The sequence below is a fragment of the Centrocercus urophasianus genome, unplaced genomic scaffold (assembly GCF_019232065.1).
Source record: "Centrocercus urophasianus isolate 14NV4802_14NV808 unplaced genomic scaffold, USGS_Curo_1.0 seq_73, whole genome shotgun sequence".
NCBI lineage: Eukaryota > Metazoa > Chordata > Aves > Galliformes > Phasianidae > Centrocercus > Centrocercus urophasianus.
Window position 1 is genome coordinate 14,475,740 of NW_024885344.1, and position 22,360 is coordinate 14,498,099.

A 22,360-nucleotide genomic window follows, 5' to 3' on the forward strand; every position below is an offset into this window, starting at 1 on the left:
AATGGAAATGTCCGAAGGAGAGTACACAGAGAAATTTGTGTGCATGTGTTTTTTTGTTTTTTTTTTTTTTTCTTTTTTCCCTGTCCAAATTTGACATGGATATGGCATCCACAATAGGCAACCGAATGCAGTGCATGCAAAGCTGTAGCTGGCAGATGTTAGTTGGTTTTGGACAAACAAATATTTCATGTGTTCCGATTTGTTTGCTGACTTTGACCTGAAATACTTTTCTTTTCACTAGTTGAGAGTCTGCACTGCTAGTTTGACAAAAAAATTTCTGAATTTCCAAGGACGTTTCCAAATCAGAAAAGCAAATGTCCCCAGCTCATCTTTTCAGCTCTGCTGCTGTTTGACTTTGTCTTGTAACTTTGTCTTATGTATGTGTCCTTATCATTCACCCTACTGCTTTTCAGTGCTTCCCTGCTTGCTTCTAGCACTAGCAGCTCAAGTAGTGTTAGACGTGATCTTCCCCAGTTGGGCTGCATCTCAGACTTTCCTAAGGGGAATGTAAATACTGTGAGGTCAGTTCAGTATCAAGTGCCTGCAGCCTGAAACAAACCCTGCACGATCTTCTGCTATTCAGGCAAAATTAGGATCTGCTTTGGATACAGAGTTAAATATTAAGAAGTCAAGACCTTAATTGTTTATGTTATGATTTTCATAATTTTTGTTACTTCAATTAACCTTACTGTTTTTCTTCTAAACTGAAAGCAAAAGAGTGAGTAGTGGGCACAATTCACTGTGGTGTTGACAGGTTTTAAAACCATATGTCTTTGTGAGGTCGTAATGCAGAGAGATGGTGTACCTGTGTGCACACTCACCTGCAGTATTCCTAAGCCAGTGTTGAGTGTTGTACTAATGTATTTCTGCTAGGGCTGAAGATTTTTTTCACATTTGTTTCATTCCTTTTTTCCTCTCACCTCCTTCCCTCCCTCCCAGAACAGAATGGTGGGGAGAGAGGATTGTGCTAAGCCCACTTAGTGATGCAAAGCCAAATAGCCCTTGATGCCTTTCTCTTGTACTTGATTCAGACCTTGTTTCAATCCCCTAGTCATGCTTTCTCTGGAGAAGTGCTCTCTCTGTTTCATTTTAAATTGGTGATGGTTTTTAATTGGCTATACGGTAGTTAGAATTGCTTGCTCATACATGCTAAGGACTGGATACTGCCCTTCTGGTTTCACAAGCAGTGAAGGTATAGATTAACAACTGAGTGGGAATGTCTCTGCTTTGTAGTGCTGTCAGTAGCTTGGTTCAGGCGTTCTTGTCTTCTCAGCTGTTGTCTCTGAAGGACTGGCTCCTATTAGCATTAGCAAAGGAATCCATCTAATAGATGAAACTAGAACAAAATAAGTTCCGTCTGTTCCATGGATGCCAACAAACAAGTTAGGGATTGAATTGCTCTTTGATATGTTCTTTTGGCCAGACTGGGACAAGACAGACTCATTCTCCATTTCATCTCCAGGTCTCTAAGTTATCATGATAATGTTGCTGTGAAACAACAACAGAAAGTTATGAGTTACAGTTGGGGAATTTTTGCTTTCTTTATACTGAAGCTGTTTTGCTTTTGTGAGAAGCTAAATACTTTTGTGGTCATTAGATAAGTCCAAACTGCTTTACGGTGCTTTTTTAATGTTCCTGGTGAAGTTTTACCAACACATCTGTGGTTTTGTGTGGGAGGCTTTCATGATACTCAGATGAAGGAATATTTGATTATTGAATGATGCACTTTGATTTTCTTGGTGGATTAAAGTGTGTATTGAAACTGATTGTTAGAGGTATTGGTGGAAAAGTGCAGCACTGAACCAAGAATAAAACACTTCAAAATGGAAAGCATTTCCATCTGAATTGGAAGTAAAATAATGCTGAGTTCAAGCTAGTATTACTAAATGACCCATTCATGAGCAAGGATAAATACATTTTTACGCTATGGAATGTAAAGCCCTCTAAACAATGGAACTCAAATACATAATGGTTTCATTAATACTTAGTTTTGTGCCACTGAACAGCAATTTTTAATTTGCTGGAAATTATTTGTTTGGAGATCTACTATAAGAGCTCTCTCTCTTTAAAAAATAATAATAATAAAAAAAACCCAACAACAAAAAACCCAGCATAAATACCCATGTGCTGTTACAACAACCATTCAAAATGTTCAAGTGAAAATCCAGGCTGAGAAGTAGTAGGAGCAGCTAATCTGCCAGTTCTGTGCTTTTTCTCTTTTTTAAGGTATCAAACTACTTTTGATAGGCAAATAAAAATAATGTTTTTGTTGTTGTTTATGAAATGATCTAATAGCATTTCTCATTTCCATTTGATGGGAATTTAATTGCAGCATTAGAAGAAGTCCACTATGCGTGGGATTTGTGAAGTTGGTTTGGTTTTGTGTTTGTAGTGTTTTGCAACAGCAGTTGAATGTCTGGAGCCTTAAAGCTGGGGAATAAGGATGATGTAAATTCTGATACATGTTAACTTAGCGTTAGCTGCTAGAACTGTCTGAGTGAATGACACTTTGGTCGTTTGTCCATCCAACTCAGTGTGTTTTTTTTTTTTTTTTGGTCTAATTTTGTAACCCCAAGATTTATTTTGGTAAAGATCCAATGCCGTTGGCTACGAAGTCTACAAGGGAATGCAGGGTTTTTGTTTTTGTTTTCTATTTAATACAGTGTTGGCTTTTTTTTTTTTTTTTTAAGCTTTTGAAGTGTTTAATGAATCTTTCTCATGAGGTGTGATGATTAAGCAGATAAAGTTTTAATGATGCACAGGAAATTTTTTTTTTTTATATGTGCTGGTACTGATTAATTTTTCATTTCAATGAGAAATGAGGCAGTAGTACTCTCTCAAATTGGTTTGAGTTTCTTCTTATCTGCCATCCAGCTGCACTTCTGGTTTTTAAACACTTTTCTTCAGAAACAGTAAGAAACAGAACAGTTCCGGGGGTCTAAGGACAATGTGGTTCCCTCCCCCATTTGAGCTCTGGGGCCCTTAAACATACCCTGGGACTATCACAAGATGCTGGAGCATAGCCTCTGTATTGATGCCTCTCTGTAACTACTGTCAGTTCTGCTCTCTGCATTTCAGCAATTCAGCTATGCCCCTTAGTATTTGTAGTGCTACCCTTCTGAGTAGGGGATGAATTCTTGGAGCTCTGAAGATGTGCTACTTCAGAACCAAGAGAGGAATGGCTGCAAGTCACTGTGTGCACTTCAGGTGCTGTTACAAGTTGAGTCTGTCTGGCTTTCCCGTTTTGATAACTGAACTGCTTCCTATGACTTTGGATTAGGATCCTCAGAGATAAAGGGGATCCTGTTGAAGATTTTATTTTTTCCCTTCATGTACTTTTTTGTTTTAAGGCCAGTGGAGAAAATTTAAAAATTTTTAATTGGGGGGGGGGGGGAGGGAAGGAGAGGGGAACACTGAACTGAAAGCAACTCATAGTTTCAAATCCTGATCACAGTGTAGATAGTAAAACGTTGTATCTGAGCAACTAGTGAAATATTGTGTAAAAATTAAAGGCACAGGAAATTATATTGCTGTGGAAAAATTAGTTTGCTTTATTCCCACAGGCACTAATTATCATTGTTCTAAACTGAAACATGTACTTTTCTGTGAGGGATCCTTGTAAGGCAAACATAATCAGGAGGCAGTAAACTCTCTGGTCTTATTTTTAGAGATAAATGGTTCTATTTCTCTGGTTGCATTCCAAGTTATGTGTTGAAATGGTAAAAACAACAAAAAAAGATTGCTTGACTTAATTTCATATAATGGTACTTAGCACTCATATAAGAAATGAAAGAGGAGAGGAATCCAGCTTTATAATACATTTCCGTAACATAGCAACTTGGCTTTCAGCTATGTGTTTAAATGCTTTAGTTTTTTTAATTTGCATCCAAAACCACTGTTCTTGTTTCTTCACTTTTCAAAGAAGCTTAGCTCTGACCGTGTTTGTGCTGCACAGAATATCATGTCAGTTTTTGTTCTAGATTTTTTTTTGGTACTGCTTTGAGCTATTTCTCTGTGTTCAGATTTCTCTTCTTAGTATCCTTTTGTGCCCCTGGCAATTGCACTAGGCCATTATTAGTCTATAAGCTAAGCTTAGGTAATTTATAAATTAAGTATATATTTATTTGATCAAGCTGTAACAAATACTGTGTGGAACTGTGGGACGACCTTTGAAGCTGTGATTTTATTTTCAGCAATTAGCTGTACTCATCTTCCAGTGTTACTACTTCAAGCTATTATGACTCACCTAGCAACGTAGTAATGGTGAATAGTGGGCAGACAGAAAGACATGGACTTTCCAAAAAGGAAGAGTTTGAGTATTTCCTGGTGTCCGTCAGTAACAGTAAACAGCCTATTGAGCAATACAAATGTTTTGTGAATTATGCCAGCAAATAACCAGGGAGCTGCAAGGGGAGAGGCAGCGTGCTGCTGAGTGGGCACTTCTCTTCAAAGTAAATGCTGTTCATTAAAAAATAATAATAAATAAATAAACACAAGAAAGATTGCTTTGTGCTTCTGCAGTCAGATATTGGATTAGCTTATAGTTCCAGGAGCAGTGAGGGGAATGATTAATATACTATATAAAGTTACATGGGAATTTACATACAATTACTGTTTTATTGAGCTTAAAGGAAACAGATGTTTTCAAGATATGACCTGTCTGAGCAGTAAATGGAACCGAGTAGTATGAATTCTTCAAAAGCTTTTGCATCTTTATTACCAGTTTTGAGGCAGCTGATGTGGTTCACGTTAAATATTTCACATTCTTCCTTTTGAATAATTTTCTTATCTAACCAAATTTAAGCTTCTGCATGTAGGAAATCATCTTGCTACAAACATAGATTAAAGGGTTTCATTTTGGTACAAAATTGATAGAATACGAAGTTAGTGAGCACAAAAATATGTTAAGTAATCTCTATGAAGAAGTAAGTCACTAAGATGATCAGAGGGCTGTAGCACCTCTCCCATGAAGAAAGGTTGAAACTGGGCTTGGTTGGCTTGGAGAAGGCTCGAGGGAGACATCATTGTGGTCTTCCAGTACTTGAAGGGAGTGTATCAACAGGAGAGGGAATGACTGTTTACGTGGACTGATAGTGATAGGACAAAAGGGAATGGTTTTAAACTAACACAGGGTGGGTTTAGGTTAGATATTAGTAGGAAGGTTTTCACGGAGAGGGTGGTGATGCGGTGGAACAGGTTGCCCAAGGAGGTTGTGGATGCCCCATCCCTGGAGGCATTCAAGGCCAGGCTGGATGTGGCTCTGGGCAGCCTGGTCTGCTGGTTGATGACCCTGCACATAGCAGGGGGGTTGAAACTCGATGATCTTTAGAATCCTTTTCAACCCAGGCCATTCTGTGATTCTATGAAGTACTTCAGCATTTAAAAAATAAACTAAAATATTCTGTAGAAAACTCATTTTAATGAGTGTTTTTTTCCACTTCGTATGATTGTTATTAATTACGATTATTTCACTGACTTTGTATTTGCCTGGAGAAGGGGACTTTCTGAAAGTAAAATAAGAAAGAAACAAAAAAGCCTGGTTTCAGTGTTTCAGCTGACTTGTAGCATTCATTCTTTAGGAAGTGATTTGAAAATCGAAATAAGTCCCCTTTAAAAAGTATAAAAGAAACCAGAGGTAAAACCTTCAAAGTGCAATCTGCTTCTTATTAAAGGTAACTGTGATGAAAATGGCCCTCTCACTTTCAACGCACTGTGCTGAATATTGAATTGAGCAGGAGCATTCAGGCTGGAGGAGAAAATATTCTTTCGGATTGGCTTTCAAAGATCCCAGTTTGTGTGAATAGCAGAACAGGTTTTGTGAAGTGGGCACTGAAGTTGGGCTGAGCCTTTTTTCCCCAGGAGAAGCTCAGTAATAGGAAGGCTTTGTTCCCTGGTGTGATTTGGATGCCTGCACTGGCAATCTACAGATGATAGATGTTTTACCACTTCAATCCATGGTATTGGTGTTGCTCTACCAGTGGACAGCTGCTGGAACTTAACAGGAGGCTCTCAACATTCACAATGCAGTGGCAGGGCCATGGAACAGAACATCTGTGCCTACCAGTCAGCCTTCTGCGACCAGTGCTGCCTGGTCCTTTGCAGCTAGAGTTCAAGAAGCCAGGCTACTCCTGCTTACTGCTACTCGCCACGATTTTCTGGCAGCCTAGAATTTTAGGAAAGCACTGGTTGAAATAATTTTATCTGGAACGTAAGAAAGGAATGTTCTTCTTGCTGCTTAGGCATGTGGCTTGCTTGTTTGTTAATGTGGTGGTGGTTGTGTGTTTGTTTTTGTTATCGTGCCACTGCTTCTGACTGGCTTTTGTCATCCAAGAGTTTTGAGCTCCACTTTAACAGGATTTATTATTTGAAAAGCAGTAGTACTATCCAAAATTTGACATCTATATGATGTTAGGCTTATGAATTGCCAGAATATATTGCCCTCAGGATGTAAGAAAATCTTTTATTGATGCTTAGCGTAAGTCTTATCACTTTCATTTAGGAAAAAAATGGAAGCTGTGGCCTTGACCCACAGTGTAGGGAAAACACTTTAAAATCAGACACCACTTGAAAATGACTGCAAAGACCTACTGTCTAAAATAACATTGTTCCTGTTAAATGCAACTTGAAGCATGAGCACGGCTTTATGCTGTAGTAGTATTCCTGTTAGAATTAACAGGAAAATGCTAAAATAGAAGGTACAGAGAAGATTCACAAGAGTGATCAAAGATGGAGGAATGTCTGTAATAACTCAGCGAGGAGTATCGGATGAAGTCTATCAAAGCGTAGATAGCAGAAAGAAGGGGAATAGAGAATGTTTGTTCACTGCATGTAGCAATGAAAGAGCTAGCAGTAGGAATTCAGAATCCAGAAGAGTTGGCACTTGTGGCTCATTTTGTATTCATAGGGTCTGAAAAACGCATGCGCTTAACAAAGGAAGGTGACTGAAAACATCTCATAGCAGCTCAGGATTTCATGGACTGTGATCTGCCTTCCGTGACTGGAAGAAAGTAGGTGATCACATCTTTCATTTCATATCCCACCTCTGGGTGTTACAGTTGCCAAAGCAGGAGATACCACCATACATCTCTTCTGTCCCTGTGGTCTTTGCGAGCTGTTTGTTTCTCATCTCTGCTGGAATAGGGCACTGTGTTACCTGTGCTTGTGATCCTTGTGCAGCTACTCTGAAGTAATTCACAACAGCAGTAATCTCTAGGTCATAAATATTCATTTACTGGTAATAAATCACAAGAATGTTGTGTTAGTTATGGTTATGTAAATTATTAGGGATAGTCTTGCAGAGTATCTGTGGCTGTTATCACCAAAGCTTTGATACTGTGTGCGCACAAAATGTTGTATGGAAAGGCTTAATAGTCTACGTACTGTCTTGATTTGAAAATAAGCTGTTTAAACATGAAAGCTTACTGATATTCATCCTTATGCTTTACTACATGCAGAAGTTTACCAAGTTGAACGTAAAATTCATGGGACTGTTAGATGCTGTCTGCCAGTTGGGTATTGATTTAGTTTGATGTAATGAATGTTTTGCAAGAAGAGGTTTGAGCAAGCGAGATGTTCTTAGCAAGGAGATTTTAAAGCAAAAAATTGTTTTTCAGATGGTAAATGGAGTTGAAGTGTTAAAATTGTACCTGTTTTTGGGAATCTTATGAAATAGGTGTAGAGAGCTGGAGATCAGCCTGGATGGTACAAGCATGGGGAGGGGAGAGTGAGGCATATTCAACAGTCTAATTGATGAATGATTACTTACTGGCAAAAATAAAGCATTGTATTCTCGTATTTTATTCCTTTCTTTGCAAAAGAGTGGTGGTTCCACTAAAGTACATTAACATTTGAAGGTTGAATTTCTTCAGCTTTAAATCAGTGCCCAATTTGCAAAGAAAATCCTATCCTTTCTATTTGTAAAGACAATCTATCTTTACTATTCTGCTTTCTGAAGGAGTAAATTCTTTGGAAAATTTAACAAGTGGGATATGGATATAGTAGAGCTTTAATCATTGTGCTTGTCTAAAGTTAAATTTGATTACAAAATCAAATGTTTTTATAGTGAAATTATAGAAATTAATTTGAGCAATGAAGCTGAAAGTTTTGTTATAGAAAGAACTCAGTGTTGGTCAACTCAAACTAAAATTCTATTTCCCTACTTGTAGCCCTTAACTGGTATCAGGATGTAGTATTACAAAGTGATGGGTGTTCATAAGATCTGAAAGACAGTGACTCATCTCACTACTTCTAATACTAAATCATTGTAAACTGTATACACCCAACTCCAAAGAGAGTACAAGAACTCTCTAATGGAAGATTCCCATGAAGGATTTGGCTTTTGGGAATTGGTGTTACCTTCTGGCGTTCTTAAAGGAAAGAAAAAAAACAATAGTCATTCCTTTTTAAATACTTTGAAGAGTGAAAATGCAGACTTCCTAGCTGGTACAAGTTAAGGTTTTTGCTGTAAAGCTAGTATTTGTGGGAATAGACATGTAAACTATCTCAATAAACAGTAATGAATTCCAAAACTAGCTAGACATACCTTTGGAATATCTTTTAAGTGTAAAGAGAAAGCTGTCTAGTGTGACACTGCCTGGCTTCCTAATCTAAGATTTATTTGCATCTAATTATTTCCTGTTCTGGATGGGAAGGAAGAATACAAGGGCTACTCTGAAAGTAATGTCTCCTTTTATGTAATGTTGTCTCACGACTTTGGAGGTAGACGTTGGTGGTAGGGCAGTAGAGGTTGAACCTTCCCCCTAATATTCCTTTACATTTTGTTGCTGTGTGACAGATGGCAGAAGAAGGGCAGTCTGACAAAATGGCATCTGACATGAAAGCCTGTATGAAGCAAAGGTGTGTCACTGAATTCCTCCATGTGGAAAAAAAAATGGCACCCGTTGACATTCATCAACACTTGCTGAATGTTTATGGAGACCAGAGAGTGGATGTGAGCACAGTGAGGCTGTGGGTGTTTCAACAGTGGCAACAGAGACAGCAGTTCACATGTTACATTACAATTATAGAAACCCAACTTCTTATTTTATCTAGGAAACTAACATATAAAAAAGTACCAAGTCATAAAAATATTGCAAATTGATAATTTATAAATCAGAATTTTTTTTGTTCAAGCAGGACCAAGATATTAGAACATTCTACCAATGCTGCCTAAATTTAACAGTGACAGGAAAGCAACCAAGCATTAAAAGGCATTTAGTGATTTTTCTTTTTCTTTTTTTTTTTTTTTTTTCCTACATTGTTTATCCACTTCTGAGCAGAGAATAAGAAAACAAGCTGAAGAATAACCAAGTGAATCTTCAGATGTTGGTAAAGATCTTTCCATGCCTTTCCAATTTTCATGCTCTTCAATTTGGACTGCTTAGTGACTGCTGCTTTGCCCCCAGAAACGTCTGTTTAAATCCTGAAAAACAATAGAAGAATTGTTTGGCAGAGAAGTCAGCAAGTAGTGTCTTGGCACTGGCTTCAGCTGTTTAAGCCAGCTTGTTGACAGCAAAAGCATGAGCAGAACATAGGGGGGAAAAAAAAGAAAAAAAATCCAGTCTTCCAAAACTAAGTCTAATAGAAAATGCATTCCACTTTGGAGAGTGCAAAATAACAACACTTGAAAATATTTTTACATGAAAATAGGTTCTGTTTTCTTTATAGGTTAATTATCTCTTGTAGTTATTTACGCCTACGCCTTAATCCGTGTGATGGCACTTCTGTATCAAAAATGGTAAATTACTGGCTTGGAGCTACATTTGCTTTGAACTTCTGTTCCCTGCTAAAAAAATAAAATAAAAAATTAGGACCTGATCTTTGCAAAAAGTTTCAAAAAGATACAAGATTTAGAATACAGGAAATAACATGAGAAGTGCTTAGAAATTATGTGAGAGGCTTCCAAGTCGCGCTTTCTCTGCTGGTTTAGTCCATACTTTCTGAAGCAATGATGAATTGGGACTTTTTCAAGTGCTGAAAATATAGGGTTTTATACAAAAAATCCCAGACAAGTGAATCATGTAACACAAAAACTGATTACGTCTGTACCTGATGTACCCATAAAATCAGTTACTTTTTCATAACTGTGGTCAAACAATGTATAGCATGGGTGTAGGATTACCAAAACCGAAGGTAATGACACACTCCAAGGAGAAAGTGCTTAGTGGCCCTTTGGAACACTTTTATAGTATAGGTATGTATTAAAGAGTTTAACTTGATTTGAAGCTAGCTAGAAATGATCATTTCCTCAGTTCCATCCCAGACAGGTCCTCATCCATTAGTCGTATATGTAACCCTTTTCTCTCTAACATCTTTAACAATCTTGCGGTCATATGGCAAGTCAAATCAAACTGAAATTTCATCTATTGTAGGAGTATTTTTCAATTAGATATGTGAGCTGGTAGGACATGTATCATTTTCAAGAAGAGCTTCTACAAGTAGCAGTTTATCAGGCAGTGCAAGCTGTTGAGAGAGAAGCCTTTAATTTTGGCATAGTTCCATCTTAGGAGGGTTTGTTAGTTCTGAAATATTGCTTGGTGAACAGCATGCTGCATGGTTTTCCTGTACAGGAAAAAAATTTCTTACCTAGATTGGCTTGTAGTTTTTATACAATGTTTTTATGTGTGTACTCAAGTAATGTAAGTTTGGTATTTCCCTGTAACTCATTCCTACTTCTGTTTATATCTACTGTTTCCTTTGATTAGCTAAAACACTAAGTAGGTGCTGCTTCCAGGAATAAAGATATAAAATAACAAAATAAAATATTCTTTGGAGTCTGCTTTTATGGCTGACTCTAAAATTGGCGGAAGTTTTAGGTTGCAGTAGAATTAATAATAGTGACTTAAACAGCTTCCTAAATGTTCACAGGAATCTGAAGAAGATTGCTGTATAAAGCAGCTGAACGTATAGATGAGAAGCTGAAATGTAGTTTTACTAACAGAAGTTGATTCAAACAGGAGAATTGACTGTTCTGACCTATCAGGGTGTTGATCTTTAGTAACTAAGTATAATCAAAGTTTTTAAACTCATCTGTGCAAGTCTAAGTTTTTTAAGAATTTATTTTAAAAGTGATTTTTGGGGATGTTTATTCATGACTATCATGTATCAGTAGATGTGTGTCCATGTGTTTAAAAACATGAAACAATCTGTGATTTCTTTGGTTTTGTACTTTTTTATGTTAAAAAAAAAAAGTAAGATCCTCTCTTAAACTTCTAGATAGCAGCTTAGATTACTGACAATTTCATAAGCAAATGAGTGCCAAACTCTTTGAGCTGGTAAAGATTTTTCTATCTCCAGGTTAATTATTTTGTACACCAGTTCCTAATGAATAACTATAAGAAAAGATGAGAGGTCTATTTGAATAAAATGATTCGTGTTTGAGGTCTCAAACATTCCAGCAAAACCGGGAGAGAATTGACTTAGCACTGAAACGACAGCAAACATTAAAACAAGCAATAAAGGTACAATTGGGTGGTGGGAGTGAAGCCCTACTTATAAAGTAAGTGCAGAAGGAATGTTTACCTTGGCTACAAAGGAATTTATACCCCAGGTGATTGTTGCACTCATTACTAAAATTAATTTAAAACAGCAAAAAACTGTTCACGTGAGGAGTGCAACTAATTTGTCGCATTGATGAATGAATGACCATTTCCTTTATTTTGTCTGACTTGCTTGTAAACAGATTTTTTTCTTTGTATGTGTTTTGATGTCTTCATTGGTTTTAAAGGAAGAGAATGTATGCCGTATTTACCCCCACCTCTTACAGTAGTGCAGCATCAACACCACAGAAACGTGTGTCTGGCAAGGGTGTCTCACTGAATACTAGACATCTTGTCAATTTTGGTAAAATAGCTTCAGGAAATGGTTCTGCTGAGAAAAATATTGTCAGAAATAAACGTTCTGTGCGAAACTCTATTATATGAAATAGATTGTTGTTGCCTTTTTCAGTGATATTTGACAGAGTGCTATCATTTTGTCGGAAATGGTATGGGCTTTTGCCGGCTTTTGTTGATAAGAAAATGTAAATATACTTGAGAAGCACATCGTCTGCGAGTCACCTCATCTCAGTTCCCACCCAAAGCTGCCGTGGGGTCTGTCTGGGGAGATTTTCAAACCTTGACTGCACAGCTAGATTGCCATGGATCCCAGTGCCAAGGAGAGGTCAGTTCTCAGTTTCCTTTCTCCTGAACTAAAAACCAAAAACTTTGAAGGTAGAAGTTAGTTTTCTCTTGGTGCACCTGGGAGGGAACTGAAGTTTAAATGATTGGTTCATGCTTGCTTCAAAGCATACTGAGGTGATGAGTCTGGAGCAGGGGAAGACTGAGAGCAAGTCCCATCTACAGGCTAAAAAGCTGCAGTTTGATACGGAGTACTGGATTTTGGTGTGGCGGTAAGAGAGCACTTGAAATTTGTTGTAAAGGAGAAAACTCTTTCATATCTGAGTGGATATGATAAAAAGTAAATGCATAATAATTGAAATGTTGATTAAAAGTTAATGAGGTGACTTAAAGCATCAACTTGCCTTGAATGTGGCTTTTTTGTTTGTGTGGGGTGTTTAGTGCTTATAGTATGTTCATGTTAGTGGTATGGTTGTGTCAGTGATCTTTTCCAACCTTAATGATAAGATGAATCAAGATCACTTCATTTTATTTTTTTTTTTTTTCATGACCCAGGCCTGTCTAGGACAAAGTGTTTTTTTTCTGGTATTGTACTGTAATACTGATAGAACAACTAGAGCACATTGATACTGTCAGCAGCTCTAAATGCATCTTAAAAAATACCAAACAACAAAACAAACAAACAAACAAAAACCAACAAGCAAAAACAAGCAAAAAGACTCCAATACTTTACTCTTCTTCCTGAGATAGCTTTGTGATATGCTTCAAAATAGACCCCTACAGTGAAGATGCAGAGCACTATATGGAATTGTCTCATTTCAGGCTAGGTGCTGTAAACAGGGGTACATGGGAAGGAAAATGTTTCTTCTTAAAATTGTTTTACAGTACAGTGGATGTTAATAATCTAATATGTCTTAGTTTGGTTAATATGGTAGAGGTGTTCTTCATATGAATGAATAGGAAACTTGAGATTTTATACAAAACAGTTTTAATTTTTATCTGTTTTCATGTTTTTTATGTGTATTCATGAAGCATTTTGCTATCAAACCATTTTAAAAGGAACTGGAGGAGGGTTTAGGATGACAGCTTTTCAGATGTTATGAAAAAACATTGGTGTTACCATGAACACATGGGCATTTAATATTTTTTCATTTAATGATGATGATTTGCTTGCAATTACAAGTATGAACCTTCTTTGGCATGCTGCATGCTGTGTGTTTTCAAAAATATTGTTTCCCTATTATATAAACACAGAAGGCAGAGTTGAGGAATGGTAAATTGTGATTTTTTTTTCAGCTGGGTAGCTAATAATACAGCTGGGTTAATGGGATTGCTTCTCATGTAGAGTCTCAACAGTACAATATACACAAAGAAAGTTGTGTTAAACAATGTTGAACAAGGGCGGTGTTCCAAGGATTCGGTAATGATGCAAATATATGCTACCATTATGCATTTATCATTTATGTTGATTATTTGTTGATACAATCCATTCGGACCAACTGTAGGTTGTGAAGTCTCAGACATATGTAGGCTTTTAGCTACTAAACATCTTTCTGTAACATTACTATGTTGTATATGTTTATTAATGTGATACAGAAGTGCTTTCTTGTTTGTTTTGTTTTGTTTGTTTGTTTGCTTTTCTGAAGCCTTTTTTCCCCCAAAATGTTTGTAGAGGCTTGTGTTAGAAAACAGTGCAATCTTGTTTTCTGTTTCCTCCAGCTATAGTGTAGCTTGCAACTATTATCTGTTGACATGGTAGAGTCAGAACTTGCATAGATTTGGAGATCCTATTGTTATGACCTATATTCTGTGAATTCCTTTGTGATCCGAGTCTGTTGTGGTGTTCATTACCAGTAAATGTAGTTTATTTTATATTTTTGTATCGTATTTTTTTTGTATCATTTTAAACATAAACAATTCCTTTTGTTACAGCAGTGGGGTCTAAATTGGAAAGAGAAACGTGGATTCCTATTACAAAAAAAAGAAGTACTGATGGATTTTATTTTTTTTTCCCCCCCAGAGGATCTTTTATAGAAGTTACCTCACTTACATACTAACTAAATTGAGGCAGAAAGTCTGGGATCACAACTGTGGTCCCAATGATATGCATGCAGGCTGTCCTTTGGCTTCTTCAGTAACTTTTCTCTCACAGACTTCCTGCCTGCACATCTCTCCCTTCCCTGTATTTTGTCTTACAACTGTTGTCACCCAGATAAGGCCACTTGTGTTACTGGAGTGCTCCTTGAGACTTAACAGAGGACTATTGACTTAGTTTTATTGCATTCTCTCTTCATTATCAACCAAAGGAAAGCAAAGAGGAAAAAAATATGTATATTAATATGGGGCAAATGTGACTATGGAGAGATGCATTGATATGCATCTCTAGTTCTCGCTTAATGAGACTTGAATAAGAAATTAATTTCAGGCAGGCAGACCTGTTGTTGAGCACACAGGTGATTAGTTCCTACAGAGTTCTGTGAAAATAGGTACCTAAGTAGAGGAATCCATTCTGTATGGGGAAAATATCATGGAAAGCTCAAAATCAATTCCTGAGTGAGATGTTAGAGAATTCACTACTTAATCAAAAAGTCTTTCCTGAGTGTGCCTGTGGGGAATATGTTTATCTGCTTGGTGTTTTAGTTTTTTTTTTTCTGTAATCTCTGATGTGCTACTGTACCAGTTCCAGATCAAAACTGGAATACTGCACCAGCTCTGTGCTGCACGCTAGTATTTTCAGTTTGATTGCTATTAAAGATTTCCACTGTGCTTTTGCATCTTTAACATGACCTAAAGGGCCTACCATGCACTAGTAGAGCAGAGTGAGAGCTGTCTTCTAAAGTGTGGTGTTCACCAGCAACCAGAATAAAAAGCAAGGGATAAACTTTTGAGCACCTTCTCGTTTACTAAGATCATCACTGCAATTGGGTTTAGTTCAGGCTTCTGAAGGAACTTTTGAAACAAAAGTAGAAAAAGTGTTGCAAAGTTGAGTAGGCAGGAAGCCTTAATTCATTTCTAGGGATATGTAAGCTGAAGTTGGGCATTTTGGGGCAAGCAGCCCTGGCTGCCTATATGGTGATAGCAGCAGTTGCTCTGAATTCCACAATGGCAAATAAGCGGGCTTCTTTCCTCTCCTTTGCCCCCCCAGCCTCCAAAGAAGAAGAAATTGGGATGATTCCTTTTGAATGTCACTGTTTCATACGGAGATTGTATTATTTGTAAGAATATCAAAAACAGTAGAGGCAGCTCATTTATGGAACTGAATATTGAGAACCCTTTCTTTACCTTTTGAGCCTGGAGCTTTTTCACTTGATCAAAACTCTTTCAGAAGCTGAATGAAGTGTGAATTTACCTGCAGTACTGTCACTTTCTGTGAAAGGCTTTCATCTTTTATCTAATTTGTAATAATTTGACTGTGTTGTTGTTTTTTTTTTTTTTTTTTTTAAAGTAAATTCAATGTGCATGTATTTTGATGTTTGTTTTGTTTTACCATTAAAATAACGCTCTTCTATTAGAAATGTTCTTGTTTAGGTAAAACTGCAGCTTAGCAGAGGGCTAGGAAGTTCAAGTACTGTGTGTTGAGGCTTACATGACATGCAGCTGCTGAGGAGGCTTGGCCCTTTCTCTGAGCACAAAGCTTCTGAGATGGAGTTGTGTGACCTGTGCTGGTAGGAGTCCTGGTCCTTTTGAATCTGTGGTTTGGTTTCATTTCCTTAACATTTAAACTGAACATTGTAACTTGATTGCTTAAGAGGATAGTGATTATCAAGGCAGTGGTTCAAAACTGAGGGAAACTAATTTGAAAATTTAAGGTATCTATCATCCTTTTTGGGAGGCTGGATTTTGACTGGTGGAAGCAGAAAAGAATGCAAGCTTCCTCTTGAAATAATCTAAAAATGAAACCATAGTCCTCTCCTTCTTTCACGTAATGTAAGTTAGGGAAAAGAAATGACGTTATGAAATAGCAAGTGATTGTGAAACTTTTTCCATAGGTGCTCAGTTTCCCTTTTGATGCCTATTCAGTCAAATACAAAAAGCTTGTCTTTAGGAGCAAGAGAAATGGTTGGTTCCTTTTTTGTGACTCGCTTTACTTTAAATTCAGTCTGTCCACGGGAAGTGTTCTTCAGCAGTTAAATTTATTGCTTCAAGATCAACAATACTGTAGCTATTGTGAATTGTGCAATGACACTGTGCTTAACATAAAGTTCAGTGAGATCTGTTTTAAGATTAGTGGTGTGTTGCACAACTCCTTATTCATGTGTTCTGAACGTGGGTGGTGGTGCAGGTGATGAACTTCGGAGTTTACAGCAGTTTACAACAACCAGTTTAGGACCTTGTCTTTCAAGTGTATCATAACCACGTGTAGTTACATAGGTGGTAGTAACAGTAAAATGCCAGCGTTGCTTTTTGCCTTGCTTTGATTTAAATAGTGCATCTCTTAAGTATCCTGTTGTTTTGTTCCACTTCTCACTTACAGCACATGAGTAACGCTGGGGTGGAGGGCTCCTGGCAATGTATTATCTTACCTCAATCTATAAATGGGCAAGGTCTAGTGCAGAAGGTAAAAGTAAACATCCTTTTTGTACACCACTACTTAATTGGAGTGCGTTCTTCCTTGCTAAACTATGAACTTCATGGTTGGTGTGGTCAACAGGAAAAACTTGTTTCAGGCCTCTGGGCAAGTACCTAATGGCCTCTGTGAAGCTCTTGCGTAGTTTTTTTTCTCCATAAAAATAATTTGGGATTATGCAAATGTCAGTGGTAAAACTTTCTGCTTTCTTAAGAAATAATGCTAGTATGAAAGAAGGAATACATGAAAACTGTTTTGTAAGCACAGCTTTACAGAACTTGGATTTATAACTTTTCAAATTAAGATATTTTAGTCAATTCTTGTTTGGTGAGATTGAAGTTCAATCTTTTTTAGAAGAAGATACAACCGGGAAAGATCTGTCAAGGCAGGAAGTAGTTTCATAAACCTAAGTGTCTCATGGTAAGTCGGTGGTGTCCACCAGAAATACAGGGATATGAGTAACGTGAGAATTTCTATATTTAAATAAAACCACACACGTAGACACACACAAAAATAAAAGTGCAGAAGGAAGATTTGACTCAATGTAGTGCTTATAAAAGTTGTTCAGCTTTAAAGATTTTGGGATTTGGGATTCTCTGTGTGGAGAAAGATGAAAGGTCAAGCATCTTTCACACCGGGAAACACCTCTTGGAAGACACGTGTTTTGCATTTGACAGAAAAGTGTGTGTCTTGCACTTTGTACCTGGATACTTAGGTTAGTAATGACCTTAGTGATGCAACACTTTCTCTTCCAGCACAAACCACAAAGGACAGTTTGAATGTGTCAGTCTGCTTTAGCTCTCTGGAAGTCTAGGTTTATACATATTAATGAGACACTTGCTAAAATAATAATAATAAAAAAAAGTAATTAAGAATCCTAGTCTGTGTTTTATTTTAATAGTTATTTATTAGGGGTTTGGGTGGGGAGAGATGAAGGTAAAGATTTGGGAATGAGGAGTCTTTGAAATTCTACTGTTCCTTAACAACCCAGAATACTACAAAACTGATGTACAATAAGACTCTGTACAGTGTGATATGGTATTTGTGAAGCTAGTACAACTTTTCAGCATTTTTTAATATTTGGGCTGGTGTCAGAGAGGCTTTTCTGCACGTAGTTACTGTCCTCATTTAAGTATGCTCATAAAGTGGTTTCAGGTTTTACTTGAAGTGGTTAGAAATCAGCAGAGTCAATGAAATAACTTTGGAAGCTCAAATGTTAAGCTAAATTCTATCTCTGGAGAGTGTAGAGCCCAGCACTGCCCCATGTCAGACTACAGCCAGCTCCAGTTGCTCCAGCAGAGACCTGCTGCTACCACAGCTGAGCAATGAGCCACGCGGGGTGTGCTCTGGGAGAGCAGAGTTAAGGAAGGGAATAACTGCAACAGCAGCAGGGAGAGAGGAGTGAGAAACAGAGAAGCAGCCCTTCAGGCACCAAGGAGGGCAGGAGGTGCACAAGGCGCTGAGCAGTAGCTCCTTGCAGCCCAGGAGAGGCCCCCAGAGGAGCAGGGTGTCTCTGCAGCCAGTGGAAACCACACGGAGCAGATCTCCTCGTGCAGCCAAGGAGGAGACTGCGGTGCAGCAGAGGATGGGGCCTGAAGGAGCTGCAGCTCATGGGTACCCCAGCAGGAACAGCCCTGGGCAGGAGCTGGTGCCTGTGGGGATTAGCCTGTGGGAAGCCCACACAGGATCTGTTGGGAAAGGGTGGCATCCCGTAGGAGGGGACCCCAATGGGGCAGGAGCAGAGAGCGGCCATGAAGGAGCAGCAGAGGTGGAGTGTGGACTGGCTGTAGCCCCTGTTTGCCTGTGCTGCTGGGGGGCAGGGAGGAAGTGGGAAGAGGGTGGATGGTGGGGGAGATGGCTTCAGTTTGCTTTAACTTCTCAGTGCTCTAGTCTGTTATTAGCAAGCAATAAATTATATTGATCTCCTTTAGGCTGAGTCTGTTTTGCTTGTGTAGTAATTGGTGAGTGATCTTCCTGTCCTTATCTCAACCCAAAAGCTTTTTTCATCTTATTCCCTCCCCCTTGTTCTGATGAGTTTGGGGGAGTGAGAGAGCAGCCAGGTGGTGTTCAGCTGCCCAGCAGTTGTTAAATCACTATACCATCAAAAGTGTTAGATAGTTCTGAACTGCTTTTAAGTCTGTCTTCTGGGTGAGAAGGCACTTAAAGGGGCAGATACAAACTGCAATGCGAAGTTTTCTGAAGGAATTATCTATTCTGGATGTGTCTGAAAAAGAGATACATTAATATGCTACAGAAATCTAAAGGGATGAAGATTAAAAACTTGCGAGATAAAGGAAATTGAGTTGATCACTTAATGAGTACCTTCAGCACAACATGAAACAACTCCATGGCTTACAGTTTACAAATCACCTGTTTATTGGTTGCTGAGTTGATGGTAAATGTAGCTGTCTCGGAGATGCAGACTGGGACATATTTCCCTGCCAGACTGTTGAATCTCCATCCAGGACTTGACAGGACAAGACCCTGAGCAGATCGATCCAAGCTGACCCTATGCAGTGTCAAAGTGGTCTAAATGATTTCCAGAGGTCTATTCCAGTTAAAATTATTCTTTGACCTAGGATTCTGCCTCCTGTGCAGCAGGAATGGAAACTCTCTATGACAGAGGTGGGGCAGGCAGCTATGTTTTAACCTGATTTAGGTCTTGAATTGGCAGAACACATCTCTGTGCCGTCAGCTTGTAAATTTCTAGATAGTCTTTAGGGGAATGAGCGTGTGTATAGAAGTGTAGGAATGTTGGAAGTCTTCCCATAACCTCAAATAACCTAAAGGAACTAATATTTTCATTTTTTCCAAAGTACTACATTAAAAAAAAAAAAAAAAGACAGCCTTTGGTTGAATATATAATATGCAAACTGATTTTGCTCATTTGTATTTTGTCTTTAATAGATATCAGCTGGCATCTTAACTAATTAGTTATAGATACTTATCAGCTCCTAATGGTAGCACATATGAAAATACTGAAGTATCAAACACTTTCCTCTGGGGAATATTAAGAATGTGATTTTGCTTATGTAGTAATTTCAAGTACTTAAAATGTATTTAAAATTCTACTAGTTCTAAGACAGGTAGCTGCCGTATGCACACTGTATGTTATGGATATCACTGCCAACATCTTCCCATTTGTATTAAAGAGAATGTCTTAGTCTTCTGTTGGTCACAGTAAGTTTATAAATGAGGCCGAGACACTGAAGCTGGCATCTGAGTTGTGCCACGCATTGGGAAAGAAGAGGACGAGCCCTTTAAATTGAGAAGTCTGAGTGGTCGATCACTGCTTGACATTCTTGGTCATGCCAGTGAATAATTATTATCAATTTTTTAAATGGAGAATACGGAAAAATATAAAGTAGTCATCCTTATTCTGATCTTTTGTGGTTTTTATAGCAATGATGAAATTTTTTTTTTGAATTTTTTTGTGTGTCAGGCAATCTTGATCTCTCCTTATGAATTGTTTTTAGTAAAAACTAGATTATTGGGAACATGCTTTTAATTTGTAGCATGCTTTCCTTGTCCACTGGATGGTAAAACTCTTCCCTGTCAGATGGTTCTTTTTGGCCTGTGAGCAGACCTGCTGATTACAGAACTATAGCTTAGTTGTAGCTGCTTTAAACTTTCCACCTGCTGAGGTACCATTTGTTTGCTGGAACAAATCCTTTGCTGGAACATCCTTTGGTTTGCAGGCAGAAACAGGACAAGAGGAGATGTAGGCAAAGCGGAACTCCTTTCAAGTGTAATCATCACATTCAACTAAAATATCGAAAAAGAAATATCCTGCCACTGGCTTATCTTCAAATCTTCAAAATTACTTTTTATAAAGTAACATGATGTTTTCCTATGTATAAAAATAGTCTGCTGACTTGTTTAGATTCAGCTTCCTACAAAAGTGTGAATAGATTCTTCTGTATGGTTGGTTTAACTAATTTTGTTCTGAGTGAAGCTACCGCACAAATTTGGCCAGCTCCCTCTGTTGGAAGCTTAAAAGATTGCTGTGAAGTGGCAGGCTGAGTCTCTGTAACTGAAGCACTCTTCTGCAAAGTGTTTCCTTCGCAGACTGTTACACCTAGGAAATGCACACTTTCAGCTCTTCAGCTGTATGATTTGCCCGCCAGTATGGACAATTGAGAGAAGTAGTCAGTAGTGTAAATTTTCCTTTTCTTGCTGTTCTGTATCAGGTGTTCAATCTATGGAACTAATCTGTACATAGTCTAAAGCGTAACCAAACTGAAATGTGTCATGTTTACATCAGCTTGTTGGAACTGAAGGTTTGGCTTTAGAGCTCTGCTCCTATTCGTCTCCTCTACTTGCTAATGTGGTTAGTCAGTGTTAAACATGCATGTTATGCTTTGTATATTTTCCACAAAATTTTACAATATCCCTGTTTCTTGTATATCAGCAGGAAATATTCAGTGGCCAAAATAAAATGAGTTCCTGATGTTTTTCCCTGCTTAATTTCCTTTGCTATTAGAAAGTTTCCTCGGTTTGAGTCTGCTCAGGATCCATGTTTTATAAAGGTATGTGCTTTTCTGACTAGTGACTCAAATTCAGCATACCTTTCAGCTAATTTGGACTTCTATCCTTTTACAGAAATCAGATAGTCTTACTTCCTGTAAGACTTTGATACCCATCATTTATGCCCTTTTCTGATCCCTTGCTGCTGCTTTCTGATCAGAAATTTCCTATTTCTGAAATATCACTTTAGTAAGGCAGCAAAATAATATTTATAACTTTGTTAAACATTTTAGTTTGTTGACTGGTAAAAAAAATTTCATTGAGGCCTACGTGTTTCTCTTCCCTTCTTCTGGTTGGTGAGTAGAGTCAGTGAATGTGATTACAAAGGAAATAGTAGAGTTACCCAAAAGTTAGACACACACCTGCTATCTGGAGTCAGTAAATTCTACACAGCTTGTAACTGGGATACATTTGTTTGAGTACTTGCAGTAGCAGTGAAGAATAATCCATTATCTTAATCAAATGCATGAAGATTGCCAACAGTAGTTATAGCTTTTTTTTTTAATTAAAAGTAATTGTTGTAGCACACTCAGCTCTAAAAAACACAGAACAAAAATATGAAATATGCAGTATTTTTCTTTGTGCTATTATAAATAGCTGAAATATGTTTTAAATATGAACTGTTCTCACAAAACAAATTAACTTTTAAAGCAAAGATGCAAACACAAACTCTGGCAGCTGAGTTCCTTAGAAGATTATAATCTGAGCTCCAAAGTGCAATGTACTAGCAGGAGGGGATAGCTGAAAAAGCAGTGTATTCAAGTATGAAATGGATTCTTGGCTAAGTTACAGCTATCACACAGGTGGTAGTTGATATAAGTTTCAGTATTTTGGTTAGAGTTCTTTTAGGCCTAGAGGAAGTAGATTCACTGAAGTGGAATACATTTTGGACCCTTGACACAGACTTCTTGGCTGGTTATATATTGCTGAGAGCCCATTGTACGCAAGAGCAATACCCAATTGCACCCTGCAGCAAATATACAGAATGTCAGTTTTGGAGTTGATCAGTACACATACTTATTTACTTGAACCTTTCACTTTAGTAAACGAGCAAGGAGTCCTGTTTTTAACTTTCTCAACACGCAAGTTGGACTGAAATAAATTGAAACAATGAGCTTCTACGTTATTGCACAAACAAACAGTGCCTTTC

At 37.8% G+C, this 22,360-nt stretch overlaps 1 protein-coding gene across 9 annotated transcripts in view; it reads left to right on the forward strand.

Annotated features, from left to right (window-relative positions):
- The window catches only part of PLEKHA5 (pleckstrin homology domain containing A5), a 169,339-nt gene that overhangs the window by 13,611 nt on the left and 133,368 nt on the right, over positions 1-22,360 (forward strand). For 4 of the 9 annotated variants that reach the window (XM_042837630.1, XM_042837628.1, XM_042837631.1 and 1 more), the window contains exon 1: positions 9,279-9,327. The exons of 4 other annotated variants lie outside the window; for them this stretch is intronic. The gene's annotated coding sequence lies outside the window, so the exon portion shown is untranslated. Of the gene's footprint in view, positions 1-9,278; positions 9,328-22,360 lie in introns of those variants that run through there. One more of the 9 variants, XM_042837632.1, reaches the window with a different exon arrangement.